The 15,984-nt window shown below is 44.3% G+C and overlaps 1 protein-coding gene across 9 annotated transcripts in view; it reads right to left on the minus strand.

Annotated features, from left to right (window-relative positions):
* The window catches only part of SEMA5A (semaphorin 5A), a 469,481-nt gene that overhangs the window by 349,689 nt on the left and 103,808 nt on the right, over positions 1-15,984 (minus strand). The gene's annotated exons all lie outside the window — the stretch shown is intronic.

A 15,984-nucleotide genomic window follows, 5' to 3' on the forward strand; every position in this document is an offset into this window, starting at 1 on the left:
GCAGGCACGTGCGCGCTAGTGCACGGGAGATTTACAAGTCTCGAAATGACACCCAAATGACTTCTGTTTATTCATCTAGGGAGCATTTCATTTCCTCAAGAATCAGAGTCTGACAAGATACGGAAAAGCACAACTAGATCTACACCGCACCAGCAAAAGCACATCAAGCTCTCGGAAGAGAAAATTAGGAACAACTTTTGCTCGTCTGAAGCGGCACGGCAGGAAAAGTGACGACGAGCGCAGACCCTTTTTGATGTGCATCCCAAAAGCCGCGGGAGTCCACATGCAGCCAAACGGCTGGCTTCGGGATGCGTCCACCGGCCCCCGCGGCCACCTGGATTCCAGATGCGGGTCAAATAAAGGAAGGGGGCTCGTTCCAAGGCCAACACCACAGCCTGTTGCCTTGGTGCCACTGGCTGGTACGCGTGCACACGCGCATTCCATCACGGACCATGTGCAAAGCAGAGGAGCGCTTCCAACGGGACCAGACCGGCCGCTGAAACTCACCGACACCTCATGCGCGCCAGCGGCTCGTGCACATGTCTACGGGCAAGTGACTTCTGCTCCCTCCGGCCCGCACGGGCCTTCCTCCTGCTAAGGAAGAGCGGAGCGCGCCCCCCAGAGGAGTGCTGGGAGGCCACAAGCTATTCAGTCCCTCTGTTTATAGGACACCTCGCGGGGAAAAAAAAGATAGGCGTTCACCATTATCATTTACCAATAATTCTCGCCATTACCCGTAACACAGAAGGCAGTTAGGGGATTTGCACACAGAGAAACACAGGAAAAGGAGACCCAAGAAGCATTTTTTTTTTTTTTACTTGTCCAAGGTTAGGTGTGCTGGAGAGAAGGGGAAATACTAAGTATCTTCTATCAAATAGCTAAGGGCAGGCTTAGAGGGTGTCTAATCCGCTGCTGGTGCCGTGTTGATCTAAAACGAGGAAGCTGAAAAGGAGGAAGAATGTTATCAGACGACAGTCAGAAAGGATTCTGCACATCAGGAAGCAATGGTTGGGGTGGGGAAGAGTCTACACCATTTGCAGGAGTTACTTTAAGCCCTCGAAAGAAATGCAAAGGCTCTGTGAAGATCTTACTTCTATCCAGACCTCAGCTAAGTCCAGAACAATAGGGTTGGAATTCCTGGTCCCCAAATTCCCACACCTTCCTACTTTTGCAAGTTCAATGCCAACTGCTGGGCCTTTGCTTAGAGGCTGCTTCTCCCTACCCCTGCCCCTGCCCCCACTGACAGAACCACTGTTAACAGTCTATCAGACACCCTTCCAAGATCTTGTTCATGTTCACGTAATCATGTACAAACACATGGATACAGACTTGGAAGATAAGGGTCTTCCTGCTGAAAAATAAGGTCTGCTTTACTCACTTAATATTACAAAAATCTAAGTTAGCCAGGTGTGATTTAAACTCACCTTAAAATGGATGCGCGCTCTCTGAGGCATCCTTATGATCTGACTGTACATAACCTACAATCTTGACACATCCTCAACATGCAAGGTAGTTTCCGGGAGGCTTGCGGGTGGGGGCGGGCACCGAGAACAACACTAGCAAAAACACCTGACACACATACTCTTTCTTCTCTGTGTGCATTTGCGTTTTTAGTTTTGTAATCTGCATTCCCAGAAGGGGTACTACTGGGTCCAAGAGTTTGTATATCTTTAGTAGGAACTGCCAGAGTGCTTTTCCAAAAATGTAAATAATTCCCATTTCCATCAGGACAGGGGGTGAGTCCCCTTCATCTGCATATTTACCAGCAGGGTTCTCTTTTGCTCTGGCAGTCAGAAGGAAGGAATTTCAGCTACAGAGGGACCATCATCGCATCTACTTACTGAACATCAGAATTCCCTCATATGTGAATTGCCGATTCATGTCTTTGCCTATTCCCTTGTGGGTTATTTGGATCTTTCTTACCAATTGATTCCTCTTTGTAGATTAGAGATGTGAACCTTATGTCCATCATGTGCGTCGTAAAAACTGTCTCTATGCAATATCTGACTTGTTAGATTGCTTCCATCATCTCTTAGCATACATTTTTCGTAATGACAACCAAATCACATTCGAGCTCTTACGTTGTCAAAAGGAAGAAGAGGAAATAAGCAGAAAATTCCTGATTTACAACTGCTAAAATGAAGACTAAAAATCCTCTGAAATATAAACTTGAACAGAATCCAGTATAAATAAAACTACATGTCCAAAAATGCATTCCTTGCCATTTGGCATGAAGGTTGTCTCTACGCTTCCTGGGCTGACAAGAACTTAATAGCACAGAAAGTCCGTCGTAACGTGGCCAGTCCAACGCCTTGTGGTGGATGCCACTAATGGGCCACTCAACCATTCTGAAATCTAGGCAAGGCATTGGTCTGGGGAACTTCCAGCTACAAATCCTAGTCTGTGCCAACCTGAGCAGAACCCACAGGGACCCTATAAGCTTTGCCAACAACCATCTCCGGAAGGGGGAGAATCGAGCACCCTGAGGAGGACAGTGTGAGAAGGGTGAATCTGGAGGAAAGGCTGACTCTCTGTTTCGTTAAAAATGGTACATCTTTTTCTCCACTTTAGAGATAAACAAGAGCGCTAACAACAGGATGCGTCCACCAGAGAATCGGTTTCTCTCACTGTCATTACGAGTTTTTGTTTCCCAGTTGTCACCTTCCAGAATTTTGCCAGTAATAATGTCATAGGCTTTCCTGTTAGGTGACAAAGAGGGAAAGAAATTTATTGCTCGTTCACCTGACCCTCCCAGGCATTTTTCAGTACTGCTGGCTTTTTACATTCTGTTGGATTTTTGTCAGATCGTCATTGCTGTCAACAATAAGGAAGATGCTTGATGGTGTTTCTAATCCCCAAAATGGTGGAATAACATTAGTCTTAAAAAGGACAACAGAGGGGCGCCTGGGTGGCTCAATGGGTTAAAGCCTCTGCTTTCGGCTCGGGTCATGGTCCCAGGGTCCTGGGATCGAGCCCCACATCGGGCTCTCTGCTCAGCAGGGAACCTGCTTCCTCCTCTCTCTGCCTGCCTCTCTGCCTGCCTCTCTGCCTACTTGTAATCTCTGTCTGTCAAATAAATAAATAAAATCTTTAAAAAAAAAAAAAAAGGGACAACAGAGGGGCGCCTGGGTGGCCCCGTCATGAAACGTCTGCCTTAGGCCCAGGTCATAATCCTGACGTCCTGGGATGGAGCCTCTGGCTCTGCGCTCCGCGGGAAGCCTGCTTCTCCCTCTCCCGCTCCCCCTGCTTGTGTTCCATCTCTCTCTTCCTCTCTCTCATTCTCTGCCATTTAAATAAATAAATAAAATCTTTATTAAAAAAAAAAGGAAAACAGAACCCCTTTCACCTCACCAACCCCATCTGAAAGCCTGGGTCAACCGTAAAATCTCATTATAGCCGCAGGTGACACGCTCTCTGCCTCACAGACAGCGGCACGGCAAGCATTAAAGGCCTGATCCGTTGAGGCAAATCCCACCTTTACATTTCCCAGCCCTCAGTGAGCTTCGCATTACATCTGAGAACAGACACCAGTGCCAGCTGCACCCCCGTGGTCTGAGCACCACAGTGCGGCAGAGAACAGAAATCGGATCACATTAAAATTCAGGCTGACCATGAGTTCAGGGGCTGCAAGCTTCCTTCCAACCCCCAACTGAGCTGTTCCAAAGGGCATCCTTGGGAAGTGATTCTCAATCTCTAAAAAATAACACAGATTTTTAAAACGGATCTATTATACACAATAGTGCCTATAGCTAAAATAATAATACGGTGTTGTATACTTATGTTTGCTGAGAAGATAGATCTTAGGTTAAATACTCTTAAAATACTCTTAAATACTCTTTAAAAAAAACAATAGTTTGGGACGCCTGAGTGGCCTAGTTGGTTAAGTGGTTAAGCGTCTGCTTTTGGCTCAGGTCATGACTGAGTCCCTGGCGGGCTCCCTGCTCAGTAGGGAGCATGCTTCTCCCTCTGACTGCCTCTCCCTTTCCTTGTTCTCTCTCTCTCTCTCTCTCTCTCTCTCTCTCTCTCTCTCTCCTCCTAACAAATAAATAAATAAAATCTTTTTTAAAAATAAAAATTAAATTTAAAAAAAAAGCAATAATTTGAGTAGGTCATGGGTATGTTTAAGATCCTGACACTTGCAATGGCTCACGAACTCATCAATATATGTAAATACACATTTAAAGAGACTCTTTTTATTGTTTTTTTTTTTAAGATTTTATTGACTTATTTGGCAGACAGAGATCACAAGTAAGCAGAGAGGCGGGCAGAGAGAGAAGAAGGGAAGCAGACTCCCCGCTGAGCAGAGAGCCCAATGTGGGGCTCCATCCCAGGACCCTGGGATCATGACCTGAGCCGAAGGCAGAGGCTTTAACCCCCTGAGCCACCCAAGCACCCCTTTTTATTGGCTTTTATAAGTCAGTCATTTATCTCAACAAAGTGGCTTTTTAAAAAAACAAGATCTTTTAGACTATTTATATATAATGGCATTTTTCCCATGGAACGATCCCCCAGAAAAAAGTAACTTACTCTTCAGTTCAGTTTATCTGTTTAACCACGGCTGGATCCCCATGCCTTACAAGTTACCCATGTCCTTTTCACAAAGGTCTCTGTGCAGATGCTGGATGCCCAAACCCATTCATTCTCAACATACAGGCCTACATCCTAGTTTGCTAGAGAACACAGCTGCCCTGGGGAATCTTAATGGCCAACGTCAAATCTTATTTCCACTAACTATGAGAAAGGTGAGCTTTCACCTTCGCACAAATAAGCCAAAAGCCAAATTCCATCTCTCTGATGGAAAATCAAAGTTCTAAGCCACTGACAAACCTCTGGAGACACCCTGAGTTTCATCATTCTTATCCTCTAATAAAAGGTGTTAACAATGCTAGTGGGGTTAACTCAAGTCATTGCAAGAAATCAACCACGGAGTGGCTCTCTGGCCAGCATCGCTATCCACTGCATTATTCTCAACACCGTGTCACGGTCTCCTGCCCAGCACATCGAAAATACTCATGGAGACTGGTTTAGTGAACAAGTACTCTGCCTGCCGCCAGCTCAAGGTCCCTAGAAAAAAAGTACAATAATTTAAAAAGCAGAATGCAAAAACAATAGGGCAAATCTGTATGTCAGACAGCAGCATTTTGGGAACAAGGAGAATGGGAGGGATCGTTACAACCCGTGTCCCGCCTTGCCCCACGCCTCCCAAGCCTCAACTGGGGAGAGCCTACATTTACGGAAAACAGCCTGAACTGCTACTTGAAAGAAAAAAAAAGCAAAATAAATGCAGACAGGGACTTCCACTGCAGACTTCACAGTGAGACTCTGACCTTATTTCCTAGAACCAGGATGGCATTTAATGTTACAGCCGTGGAGAATTTTTTGGCTAAAATGCTGAATGAAATCTCTCTCGAGGGGAGAATTACCCTTGGGACTTCTTGTCATTTTTAAGATCACTTCCGAAGTATCAAAGCACTACAGTGCCAAGGGAATTATTATGAAGAGCTCTCCAGCAGATGCTAGGACCCTCCCCAAACGCTGCAGCGCCCATGGTTCTGTCTACGGCACCGTTTTCCTCCCTCCAGTGTATCAGAGCGGAGAGCCCTGGACTGTAATTACCGTGGCTATGTTCACAGCTCCCCAATCTACCTCTTGCCCCGATCATTCCCAGATCGTCCAGGTTCACATATTCACCTGCCTATTCTCTCCACTGGATCAGAAATGAAAGCTGTCAACCTAAAATTAATGGGGCCCTCGAAAAATTCTGATTTTCCCCTCCAAATCCTGTGCCTCCCCTGAACCCAGGACTTCTGTCTCCATAAATGGTCCATCACCCACTGACATTCTCAAGTCCAATACCTACAATTCCTTCTTAATTTTTCTTCCTCTCTTCACCAATGCCCACGCCGGAGCACCATTGACTCTCCTTCTAAGAACACACCAAACCCACCCAGTTTTCTCCATCTTGACCAACCATGCCCTATGCAGTGGCCCTTGACCACCATCACGCCCTACCCAGTCACCTGCGATGGGCTTCGAACCAGTCTTCCGGCTTCCCCTCTGGCTAATCCACCACCCACTTTCCCAATGCTGACTCTGACAATTTTGAACAACAACTGAAAAATGCAATAAATCCAGTCCCTCTACAGTTTCTACTGAGGCTTCTCAACGTCCATAACGAACAGTCCATATTTGGTGTCCCGCCCTGTGAAGCCCTACACGCTCTAATCCTCGCCCATCTTGGTGGTCAATTCCCACCACTCTCCCCTCCCTCATTACATACAGGCCATTCCAAAGTGGCCACCTCAGCACTCTCTACCACACGACCAGTCCGGGTTCTCCACACTGCACTGATCGCTACACCATACTCTTCTTATTTGTTGTGATATAATTAAATATTTACATATGTAACATGTAGATACCATATATACATTATATCATATAATATATATACTCTATAATTATTGGTTATGGTCGAACTCCCCCACCTAAAACATATGCTCCGTGATAGCTCAGAGCCTCTCTTGTGTACCAGTGTGTTTCCAACCCCTGAAACGGTCCTATCCGCTGCATGTGCTCACTAATGTCTGCTTGGAGGTGGGAAGACTCCAACAGAGATTCCTTCTCCTTGCCAGCTTCCTTACAACTTTCAAGGAAAGGGGTTAGTGTTTTCCATCAATAAGAGAAACATAGGGACGCCTGGGTGGCTCAGTGGGTTAAGCCTGTCTTCGGCTCGGGTCATGGTCTCAGGGTCCTGGGATCGAGTCCTGCGTAGGATTCTCTGCTCAGCGGGGAGTCTCTCGCTGCCTGCCTCTCTGCCTACTTGTGATCTCTCTCTCTGTGTCAAATAAGTAAATAAAATCTTAAAAAATAATAATAATAGAAACATAATTTCCAATCAGACATTAATTGCAATGACAGCTAGTCCTCGATGACCCCCATACACAGGAAGGGATACAGGAGAGTCACCATTTGTTTATACAGATTTACCCACAAGGGATCTTTGTTTGAGATTCACCACAGTCTTGTGTTTCCTGCAAGAAAATTACACGTGAGTGTGGCTTCTAACCCTCAAAATGTCTGCCAGCTCCAGGAAATAAAACTGAGACACTATCTGCAGGAACCTAGAGCTCTTCGGTGTGCCACGTTTAAAATAGGCAGGTTCTGCTGCTTTACAGTGTTTGTCCATAATATTCTGCCGCGGGAGCTCTCCCCGCGACCTTTACAAAATAGAGGGGGTGACACATACACTGGATTAAGAAGGTTATCCACTGGGCTCAGCCATCCAGACCACCTTTGCATGACCTTGGTGAGTTTCTCAACTTCTCCAAGCCTCAGTTTTCTCACCTCTCAACTGGGGATAATACTAGCACCAGCTCTACATGTTTGTCGAGAAGATAAAAGAACTAAGTAAAGCAGTTGTAACAGTGTCAGGAACGCGGCAAGCACCCACGCAACGTGAGCCATGATCGGAATTACTGTCAGGTCATTACCAGTGGCTTCTACACAGTTTCATACAATGAAATACTGGAGAATCTTTATTAAATGTGTACTGTCATCACGACACTAGGGAGGACTATTGAATGACATCCACTGGTGAACTGGGCCAAGACCTCCTTCAGACCCAAACAGGGTGAGCTCTGCAGGTAGCTAGAGGCGAACTACGAGTATTTGTCCTCAGGAACTGGCCTGGGCTCAGGCAAAGGAGAAAAAGCTACTCCAAACGAATCAAATCTCCACAAACCAGGCATCTGTGGGTAGAAAGTTTCGTTGTAGGCATATCTGACCATTTAGGATTTCCTCAAAAAAAAAAAAAAAAAAAAATTACTTTGTAAATGGTTTGCCATAGAGACAGACTGAGAATAGGAAAACAAGAGTCAGTGGGGGCACCTGGGGGGCTCAGTCAGTTAAAGGGTCCTACTCTCGATTTCAGCTAAAGTCATGATCTCAAGGTTCTGAGGTTAAACCCCATCTTGGGCTCCCATGCTGGGAGTGGAGCCTGCTTGGGATTCTCTCTCTCCCTGTGCCCCACTCTCCCAATCATGCGCACGCACACATTCTCTCAAAAAAAGGAAAGAAAAAGAAAGAAAATAAGAGCCAAAGCTGGTATACAAGACACTGAACATTACAATCACAAAACAAAGCTACCTCATAATTCATAATTACTGTGACGTCCCAGAAGCAACTTCTAAGACCTTTGCACAGACCTTTTTTACACCTAGATTATGAAATAATCTTAGATGAGCATAACATTGTACATAAAATAGAAAGTTATAAAAAGACATGTAATCAGCTCCTAGAAAATACAGCCACAGAATGAGAAAGCTAGCATATAACTATGTGTGCATCAAATTAAGAAGGAGAGCATTCCAAGAAAATAGAGAAAAGTCATAGTTACCTGGGAAAAAAGAGCTAGACCTGTCAACAAAGATGTTTGGTTCAATGGTGACACTTTACAATAAGCAGTAATAAAAAGAAGGGTGTGGTCAGTCTTGTGCTCCACTGCTGCTGTCCCTTCTTGTTTGGCGCCTACTGTGGGCATGCCCATGGATGCCTCCTACCTGATGCTCCCACCTGGGCACACAGTGGCAACACGGCAGTTCCCAGCACTGGGATAGCTGATAAAAAGGGGGGGCGACCGTCCGTACTGTCTGATGAAAAACGTGTGTGTGTGTGTGTGTGTGTGTGTGTGTGTGCACGCACACGCATGTGTGTACACATCCACACAGTCTCCTGTGTTCACAGCATCAGGCTCGTGAAAAGATCATTTATTTAAAATAGCTGTGGTTTTCCTCTATTGGGCAGATACTGTAGCAGCCCACAATCACTTTACCAAAAATTCAAAGCAAAGACACAACCCTGAACCCTGGGCTTCAGCACACTGTTTTTAGACATTTATTTCACTGATTGCAATCCTGACCTAGTGGCCTTCATGAGTCTTAATAACATGATCTCTGTCTACATTTGCATCTACGACTCTATATACCTACATATCTACATGTGTATCTCCATGTAAGTTTCTGCATCTATATATCCAGGTCTGTATCTTTCTCTATGCCCATCTGTATCTATACTTCTATGTCTATCTACCCACATCTACCTATATTTATGGCTTTATCTACATTAACCCAACTATAAATGTATGCACACATTCAACTGACACGGATTTGTGCCCCCAGCACAGGCAGGGACTCCATAAGGACACCTCACTGTGGTTTTGTATATTTCAATATGTACATTTCATGTACATTTCATTACACATTGACATTTCATTTCAGTAACATGTCCATTACAATAACAAATTGACAGGACATCGGCCTTCAGGGTGCTGAGCCTGCCTGAGCTCCATGACCTGACAGCCACCTGTATTGTGCTATTTTTATGTTCGAGAATATCGACTCCTTGAAGATGATGCTGATGAAATTCTCTGTGACACCGACAAGAGGTCCAAATGCTGAATTTAAGAAATGGAAATGCCAGGAAGGAACTGACATCTGATCCTACCGTGCAGAGAAGGGACCACTGGTCTCTGTCCCCATGCTATTAACTACTGTCACCTTCTTTTTCAGCCATCTTCCCATCTCACAGATCAGGGAAGAAGAGACTTCGGAGGGACCGCACACTCTTTCCTCTCTAGGATACACTATGAAGAATGTTCCCTTATACTGGGAGATGGCAAAGACTACTCAGAAGGCAGGAGACTGGATTATTCAGGCCCCAGATGGACAATCTGGTGACCGGCTATAATGGCTTCAGCAAATCTAATTATTTAATTATTGTAAAATCATAAAATAAACATCTTAAATGCAGCACAATCAGAAGGCTAGAGAGGCACATTTTTATTGCACTCTTAAGGACCGTTAGAGTAAGTTATGTTTTATAAAATTTCAGTCTAAATCACTTCATTAAATAACACAAATGTAATGAGTGCTTATTGTGTGCCAGAATGTTAAGTACTGGGAAGAGAAATGCAATCAAGCCAAGGGCTTCACAGTTTGAACAGAGAAGAGTGCTTGGATCCAACTTTAAATTGCCACTGTGGGGACACGCACAGAAGTGCGGGGACACAGAGGAAGGGCGACCTCATTCATCTGGTCATGGAGAGGGAAGAGCGAGGTCCAGAGAGGGGACATGTGAGCTGAGAAAAGGTGAACTAGCAAACACCCACCCGCCAGACATCATGGGGAAAATTAAACCAAACACGCCAAGTGTAGTTGGAAGTAAAAGGAGAATAATCCCATTCCTTCCTCATGCAGCAAGCTCACAGACCTCCAGGCCTGTGCCCAAATTAGAAATAGGGGTTTTCTCGCCTAGTTGGGAAAATCCCAAAAGATTTATCCATCCTTCCATCCATCTGCCCAACCATCCACACCTCTATAAATCCATCCATTCAACAAATAATTATTGACAGTTTTTTTTATTTCTTGGGCTCTTCTCCATGTCTGGAGATGGACTGGTGATCAAAATAGGCAAAAATCTCTGCCCTCATGGAGTTAACACTGGGTGGGGGGAGGGCAGAGATAATGCAAATGGTGGGGATGGTGGGCAAAGAGGCAAGGTCAAGACGTTGAACGCCCAGGGACTCCAGTGGGCGAGGGAATGAGCAACTGAGCTTAAGAGGAAGTAGCCAAGAACGTTTAGGAATCGCACCCCGGCAAAGTGCCCTGAAACCAGATGAAGAAACTGCTTCAAAGAAAGAGGAAGGGATGAGCGTAGGAACGCTGACGACTGACTGATAGACAGACTGCCAAATGCGATGCTGACACAGCCTTGACCCCTCAGGTCAGCAACATGACGTTAACCCCGTGACCGGAAGAGGCAGTACTGATGGAAGACTGGCGGTCAAATGAGTTCAAGAGGAAATGCAAACACAGCAACTGGGGACAAGAAATACAAGCAAGTGCTCTTAAGGAGTTTTTCCATTTAAAAAAAAGGGGGAAAAAAGGAGAGATGTGGGTTGTAGCCGGAGGGGAGATGAAAATCAACAGGTCATTTTTTTAAGATGGTAGATATTTGCATTTCTATTGGAAAGATCCAGAAAAGATCCAGAAAATGAAAACTGATGCTGGAAAGAGGGAAGAATAATTTAAGTACTATTTTTGACTAGGAGAGAAGGAACGGGGTCTCTGTACCCAAGCTGGAAGCATGGCCTCAATTAGCCTTAGTCTGGGTGGCCACTAGGTGGGATTCATGATTGGCCAGTGAGAAAGTGCTTACCTTTCAACCATCCTTGTGGCAGGGAGGTGGCTTGCTGTGGGAGCAGGAGGCATAGTTCTCAAAAGGCATTTGGGGGGTGCACCTAGGTGGCTCAGTGGGTTAAGCCTCTGCCTTCGGCTCAGGTTATGATCCCTGGGTCCTGGGATCGAGTGCCGCATCGGGCTCTCTGCTCAGCAGGGAGCCTGCTTCCTTTCCTCTCTCTCTGCCTACTTGTGATCTCTGTCAAATAAATAAATAAAATCTTAAAAAAAAAAAAAAGGCACATGGCCTCTGAGCTCTGAGCAACGCCGTCACCCCCCACCCACCCAAAAAATAATCTGAGCTTGGTAAAAACTTAGACATACCCGCCATATTTCTGAATGCTGGAAACCTAAAATCTGTTCACTATTCTTAGATCCCCTTATATGAAAATATAGTGGTATTTACTTCCCAGAATCTCCTGACCATCTTTCCAACCTTTGCTTTTTCTGCTTCGGTTTAACCAATAATGGTTACTGTCCAAAGCCGTAAGCAAAAGCAAATGAAGCAAGATGACTCTGATCCCTTTGTGGCCTGGAAGGCTAAAAGAGATACAAACGCACATGAAAACCACATGAAAAGCTCCAGTGGATAAAACATGAGCTGATTAGGTTTGCAGCCCTGAAGCTCTAGGATCCTCTCCAAGGCTTCTAGAGGCCACAACACAGGAAAGCCCCCAAGTCCCATGAAATTCCAAAATCCAAACACGGGGTCATTTTTTATGCCCTTAGAAAAGTTCAGCCAAAAAAGATCTTACGCACAGTTTGATCAAGGGGGCAAAATCTTTACAAGCACATGTGACCTTCAAACCCAGCCATTAACCTCACACACACGTCCACCCCGGAATGGGCGCGTGAGAATGAACAGCACACAGACGCCATCCCCAGCCTGACTCAAACATGAAGCAAAGGAAAGAAATGGATTCTGAACTTGACCACACATCTGTGATTCACAAATATTTAAAGCGGTCATAAAGCCAGAACAAAACATACTTGGCAGACACTCACCTAAACAAATGAGGAAAAGGGCCAAAATCCCGATAGAAGAGACAGCAAGAATTCCCCAGCTCCATAATGGGAATTCCCGTGCATTCTAATGCGGCTAGCGGAGGCAGACAATTGTCCTGTCAGGGACTTGGGAAATGAGGAGTAAAGTGCATGTGACCAGGCAAATCAGACTCGCACAAGCCTCCCCAGATCTTCTCCTGGAGATTTTCCATCAGGCTGACGAAGAAACAGGATAGGAATAATAAGAAGTGGAGTCCCCAGCTTTAGTGTTTCTGACATTATTAAGAATGACGGGCTGAATCTTCAATCCAAAATACAAACACTCAGCATGTTTGAGCAAGTGATGCTCCTGTGTCAGTAATATACATAGAAATGCACCAAAAATATCACGGAATAAAATGCCATCAGCACAGCGACACCCACTGAAACACTTGAGCGCACCGAGTTGGGCGCAATTCGGCGAGCACGTTTGTTTTCCTACTTAGTCTCTGTCTCAGCAAACCCAATCAAACCTCTCACTGCCTCTTTCCACTCTCAGCTGATGCTCTTCACTTTCCTGATTTTACAGCCAAGACCTCTAGAAAACCAAGTAAAGTAAAGCTAGAGACCAGAGCTGTGGTTGGATCTGTCCAAACCTGGGCTGATCTCCATCTCAAAAAAGAGAAATCCAGTCAGTTGTCTCTCTTCTGGAATGTGTAAGCTAGGAACCATTGTTGCAGACACATGATAATTCATAATTAAGTTAGTATTTTAGGAGAGTGCTCTAAACTCAGCAGGGAGGACGTCAACCGATGCACGCGGGTTCCACCAGCTCGGTCTCGATCTAGTGGTCACGCCACGTAACATTTACTGCGAACACCAGAAGTTAGGTACAAGCATGAGATACGAGGAAGAGCACTGAATCATATCCAGCACAATGGGTTAAGTTCTATTATATAAAAAGAACTGAAACAGTTGTTAGAATATAGGCAAAAGCTGTAGGACATCTCAAAATGCAAAACCTAACCTTTCCCTAACCAAGGGGATTAATGAAAGAATGAAACAATTTCAGGCGTCTGGCCGTAAACTAGATTTCTATTTGTAGGAAGAAGCAATGTGCAGCTGAGATCCCTCATTCCTACAAATATTCTAATTGTCTGAACATCCTCATGAGAGTAAAAGTGGGGGTAGATTTTTGTCAGTGAGGAAAAAGAAAGGCAGACTATGAAACAAGTTACAAAGAACAGGATCTATTTTTAAATAACTGAAGTGGGGGGTGCCTGGGTGGCTCAGTGGGTTAAACCTCTGCCTTCAGCTCACGTTGTGATCTCGGGGTCCTGGGATCGAGCCCCACGTCGGGCTCTCTGCTCAGCGGGGAGCCTGCTTTCTCCTCTCTCTCTGCCTGCCTCTCTGCCTACTTGTGATCTCTCTCTGTCAAATAAATAAATAAAATCTTAAAAAATAAAAATAAATAAAAAATAAAAATATAAATAACTGAAGTGTTTTCTGAATTAGAAATGAGAATTTGTAATAATATCAAAAGAGAGTAGAGAAAAATCTTTATTAAATTCCTAAGTACCGATTTCATTATAAAAAGAAAAAATATCTGGCAATATTGTAATAAATTTCTTCAGATTTAAAAGGATAAAGTCAACAAGCACATGAAATGGGAAAATATTAACAAAGAGTTAATGTTAAAAACAAATTCTGTTAAAATCTATAAAGGAAGTGCTGAATCTCAGTGATTAAATAAGCATAAAATAAAGACAAACAATTTTCTTACATATGTATGTAATGTCTCTCCTTTCTCAAAGTAATGGTTAATTATCACATAATTAAGGGGCACCTGGGTGGCTCAGTCAGTTGAGCACCTGCCTCTTGATTTTAGCTCAGGTCATGATCTTGGGGTTGTGAGTTGGGGCCCCAAGTTGGACTCCCTGCTAAACATGGAGCCTGCTTAAGATTCTCTCCCTCAGAGACGCCTGGGTGGCTCAGTTGGTTGGACGACTGCTTTCGGCTCAGGTCATGATCCTGGAGTGCCGGGATCGAGTCCTGCATGGGCTCGAGCCCCACATCGGGCTCTCTGCTCCACGGGGAGCCTGCTTCCTCCTCCCTCTCTCTCTGCCTGCCTCTCTGCCTACTTGTGATCTCTCTCTGTCAAATAAAGAAAAAAAATCTTAAAAAAGAAAAATCACACAGTTAAAAAAAATTAACCAAATAACATAATGAATAAATAATGGAACATATCAAAATGAAGGAATAGACAAAAAATTTAATGATGCTCCATGATACTGAGGTTTTACTAAAAGAGACCCTCTAACATATTATTAGTGAAGCATAAATATCTACAACACTTTTGCAAAGGCAACTGGCAATCTTACTGAAAATGCTTGGTTTTGAAATAGTAAGTCAACCGAAGTTATTCTGATGTAATGAATGAACCTCCAATTAAAAGAAAGCTTGATCATAGTGGTTGTTATTGTTCAAGAAACATACACTTTATGCACGAAATATCTCCTCTTCACAATATAGGCCGTAGTGTGAGCTACAAGAAGCTGGAGAGCAGGACTGAAATCCAGGTATATGAGTGTAAGCGGCGCATCCCTTGGCAAGAGAGCGGAGGAAGGGACAGAGAGAGAGAGAGAGAATCCCAAGCAGGCTTCACACTGGGCTTAAACTCATGACTACAAGCAAGAACATGACCTGAGCCAAAACCAAGAGACGCTTAACTGACTGAGCCAACCAGAAGGTCCCCCTTCACCCATTTTTTTAGATGACAATCAGTACCATAGTCAGATAGGCCTTCAAGTGCCAGAAGTATCTTTTCATAAGAAAAAGTTAAGTACAAAAAACACAGAACCACCTCATTTGACCTATGTGGCAAAGGAAATCACCATGTTATCCCATGATTTACGTACATCAACCTTATCCAAACTGGACTCTTAAAACTTCTGGTTTTGCTCATAACGAAAGAGGAAGATTTGATACCAGAACATTTTTGAGCAACACGATTATCAGACAGCCCAAAATAATTGCATGTTTGCCCCAAAAACTATAAGCAATAGTATGTTTAAGCTATGTTTAAGGGTGTAAAATAAAAACGTCACATTTAGAAACTGTACAGAGACCAAAAGAGGAAATGCCCATCTGATCTTACTTCATAAAAGAGCTATACTTTCTAGGGCACCTGGGTGGCTCAGTGGGTTAAGCCTCTGCCTTCTGCTCAGGTCATGATCTCAGGGTCCTGGAATCGAGTCCCGCATCGGGCTCTCTGCTCAGCGGAGAACCTGCTTCTTCCTCTATCTCTCTCTCTGCCTGCCTCTCTGCCTACTTGTGATCTCTCTCTGTGAAATAAATAAATAAAATCTTAAAAAAAAAAAAAAAAAAGAAAAGAAACTGTACAGAGACCAAAAGAGGAAATGCCCATCTGATCTTACTTCATAAAAGAGCTATACTTTCTAGACTAACAAAAGACACTAAGGGAACAATGCGTATCAAGTCTACGTTGAGCAAAGCTGCTATCTGGGTGCCTGCCTCACGCTAATACACTGGGGGCCTAGAGACTTCTGTCAAGCATTGGATCCAAGACACACTTAACCGGAAAGAGTAGGTTTTCACAATTCTGGTAGACTTCGTTATAATGTTATAAGTCACTTACGATTAAATTCTGAGCATCCAAGCCAAATGTGGTGGAAGAACTCATACCTACTGGCCACTAAAACATGCTCGTTCTGTGAGATCTCATTCTACGAGATCTTTGAGCGCT

This window comes from Lutra lutra, chromosome 5, assembly GCF_902655055.1.
Source record: "Lutra lutra chromosome 5, mLutLut1.2, whole genome shotgun sequence".
Lineage (NCBI taxonomy): Eukaryota > Metazoa > Chordata > Mammalia > Carnivora > Mustelidae > Lutra > Lutra lutra.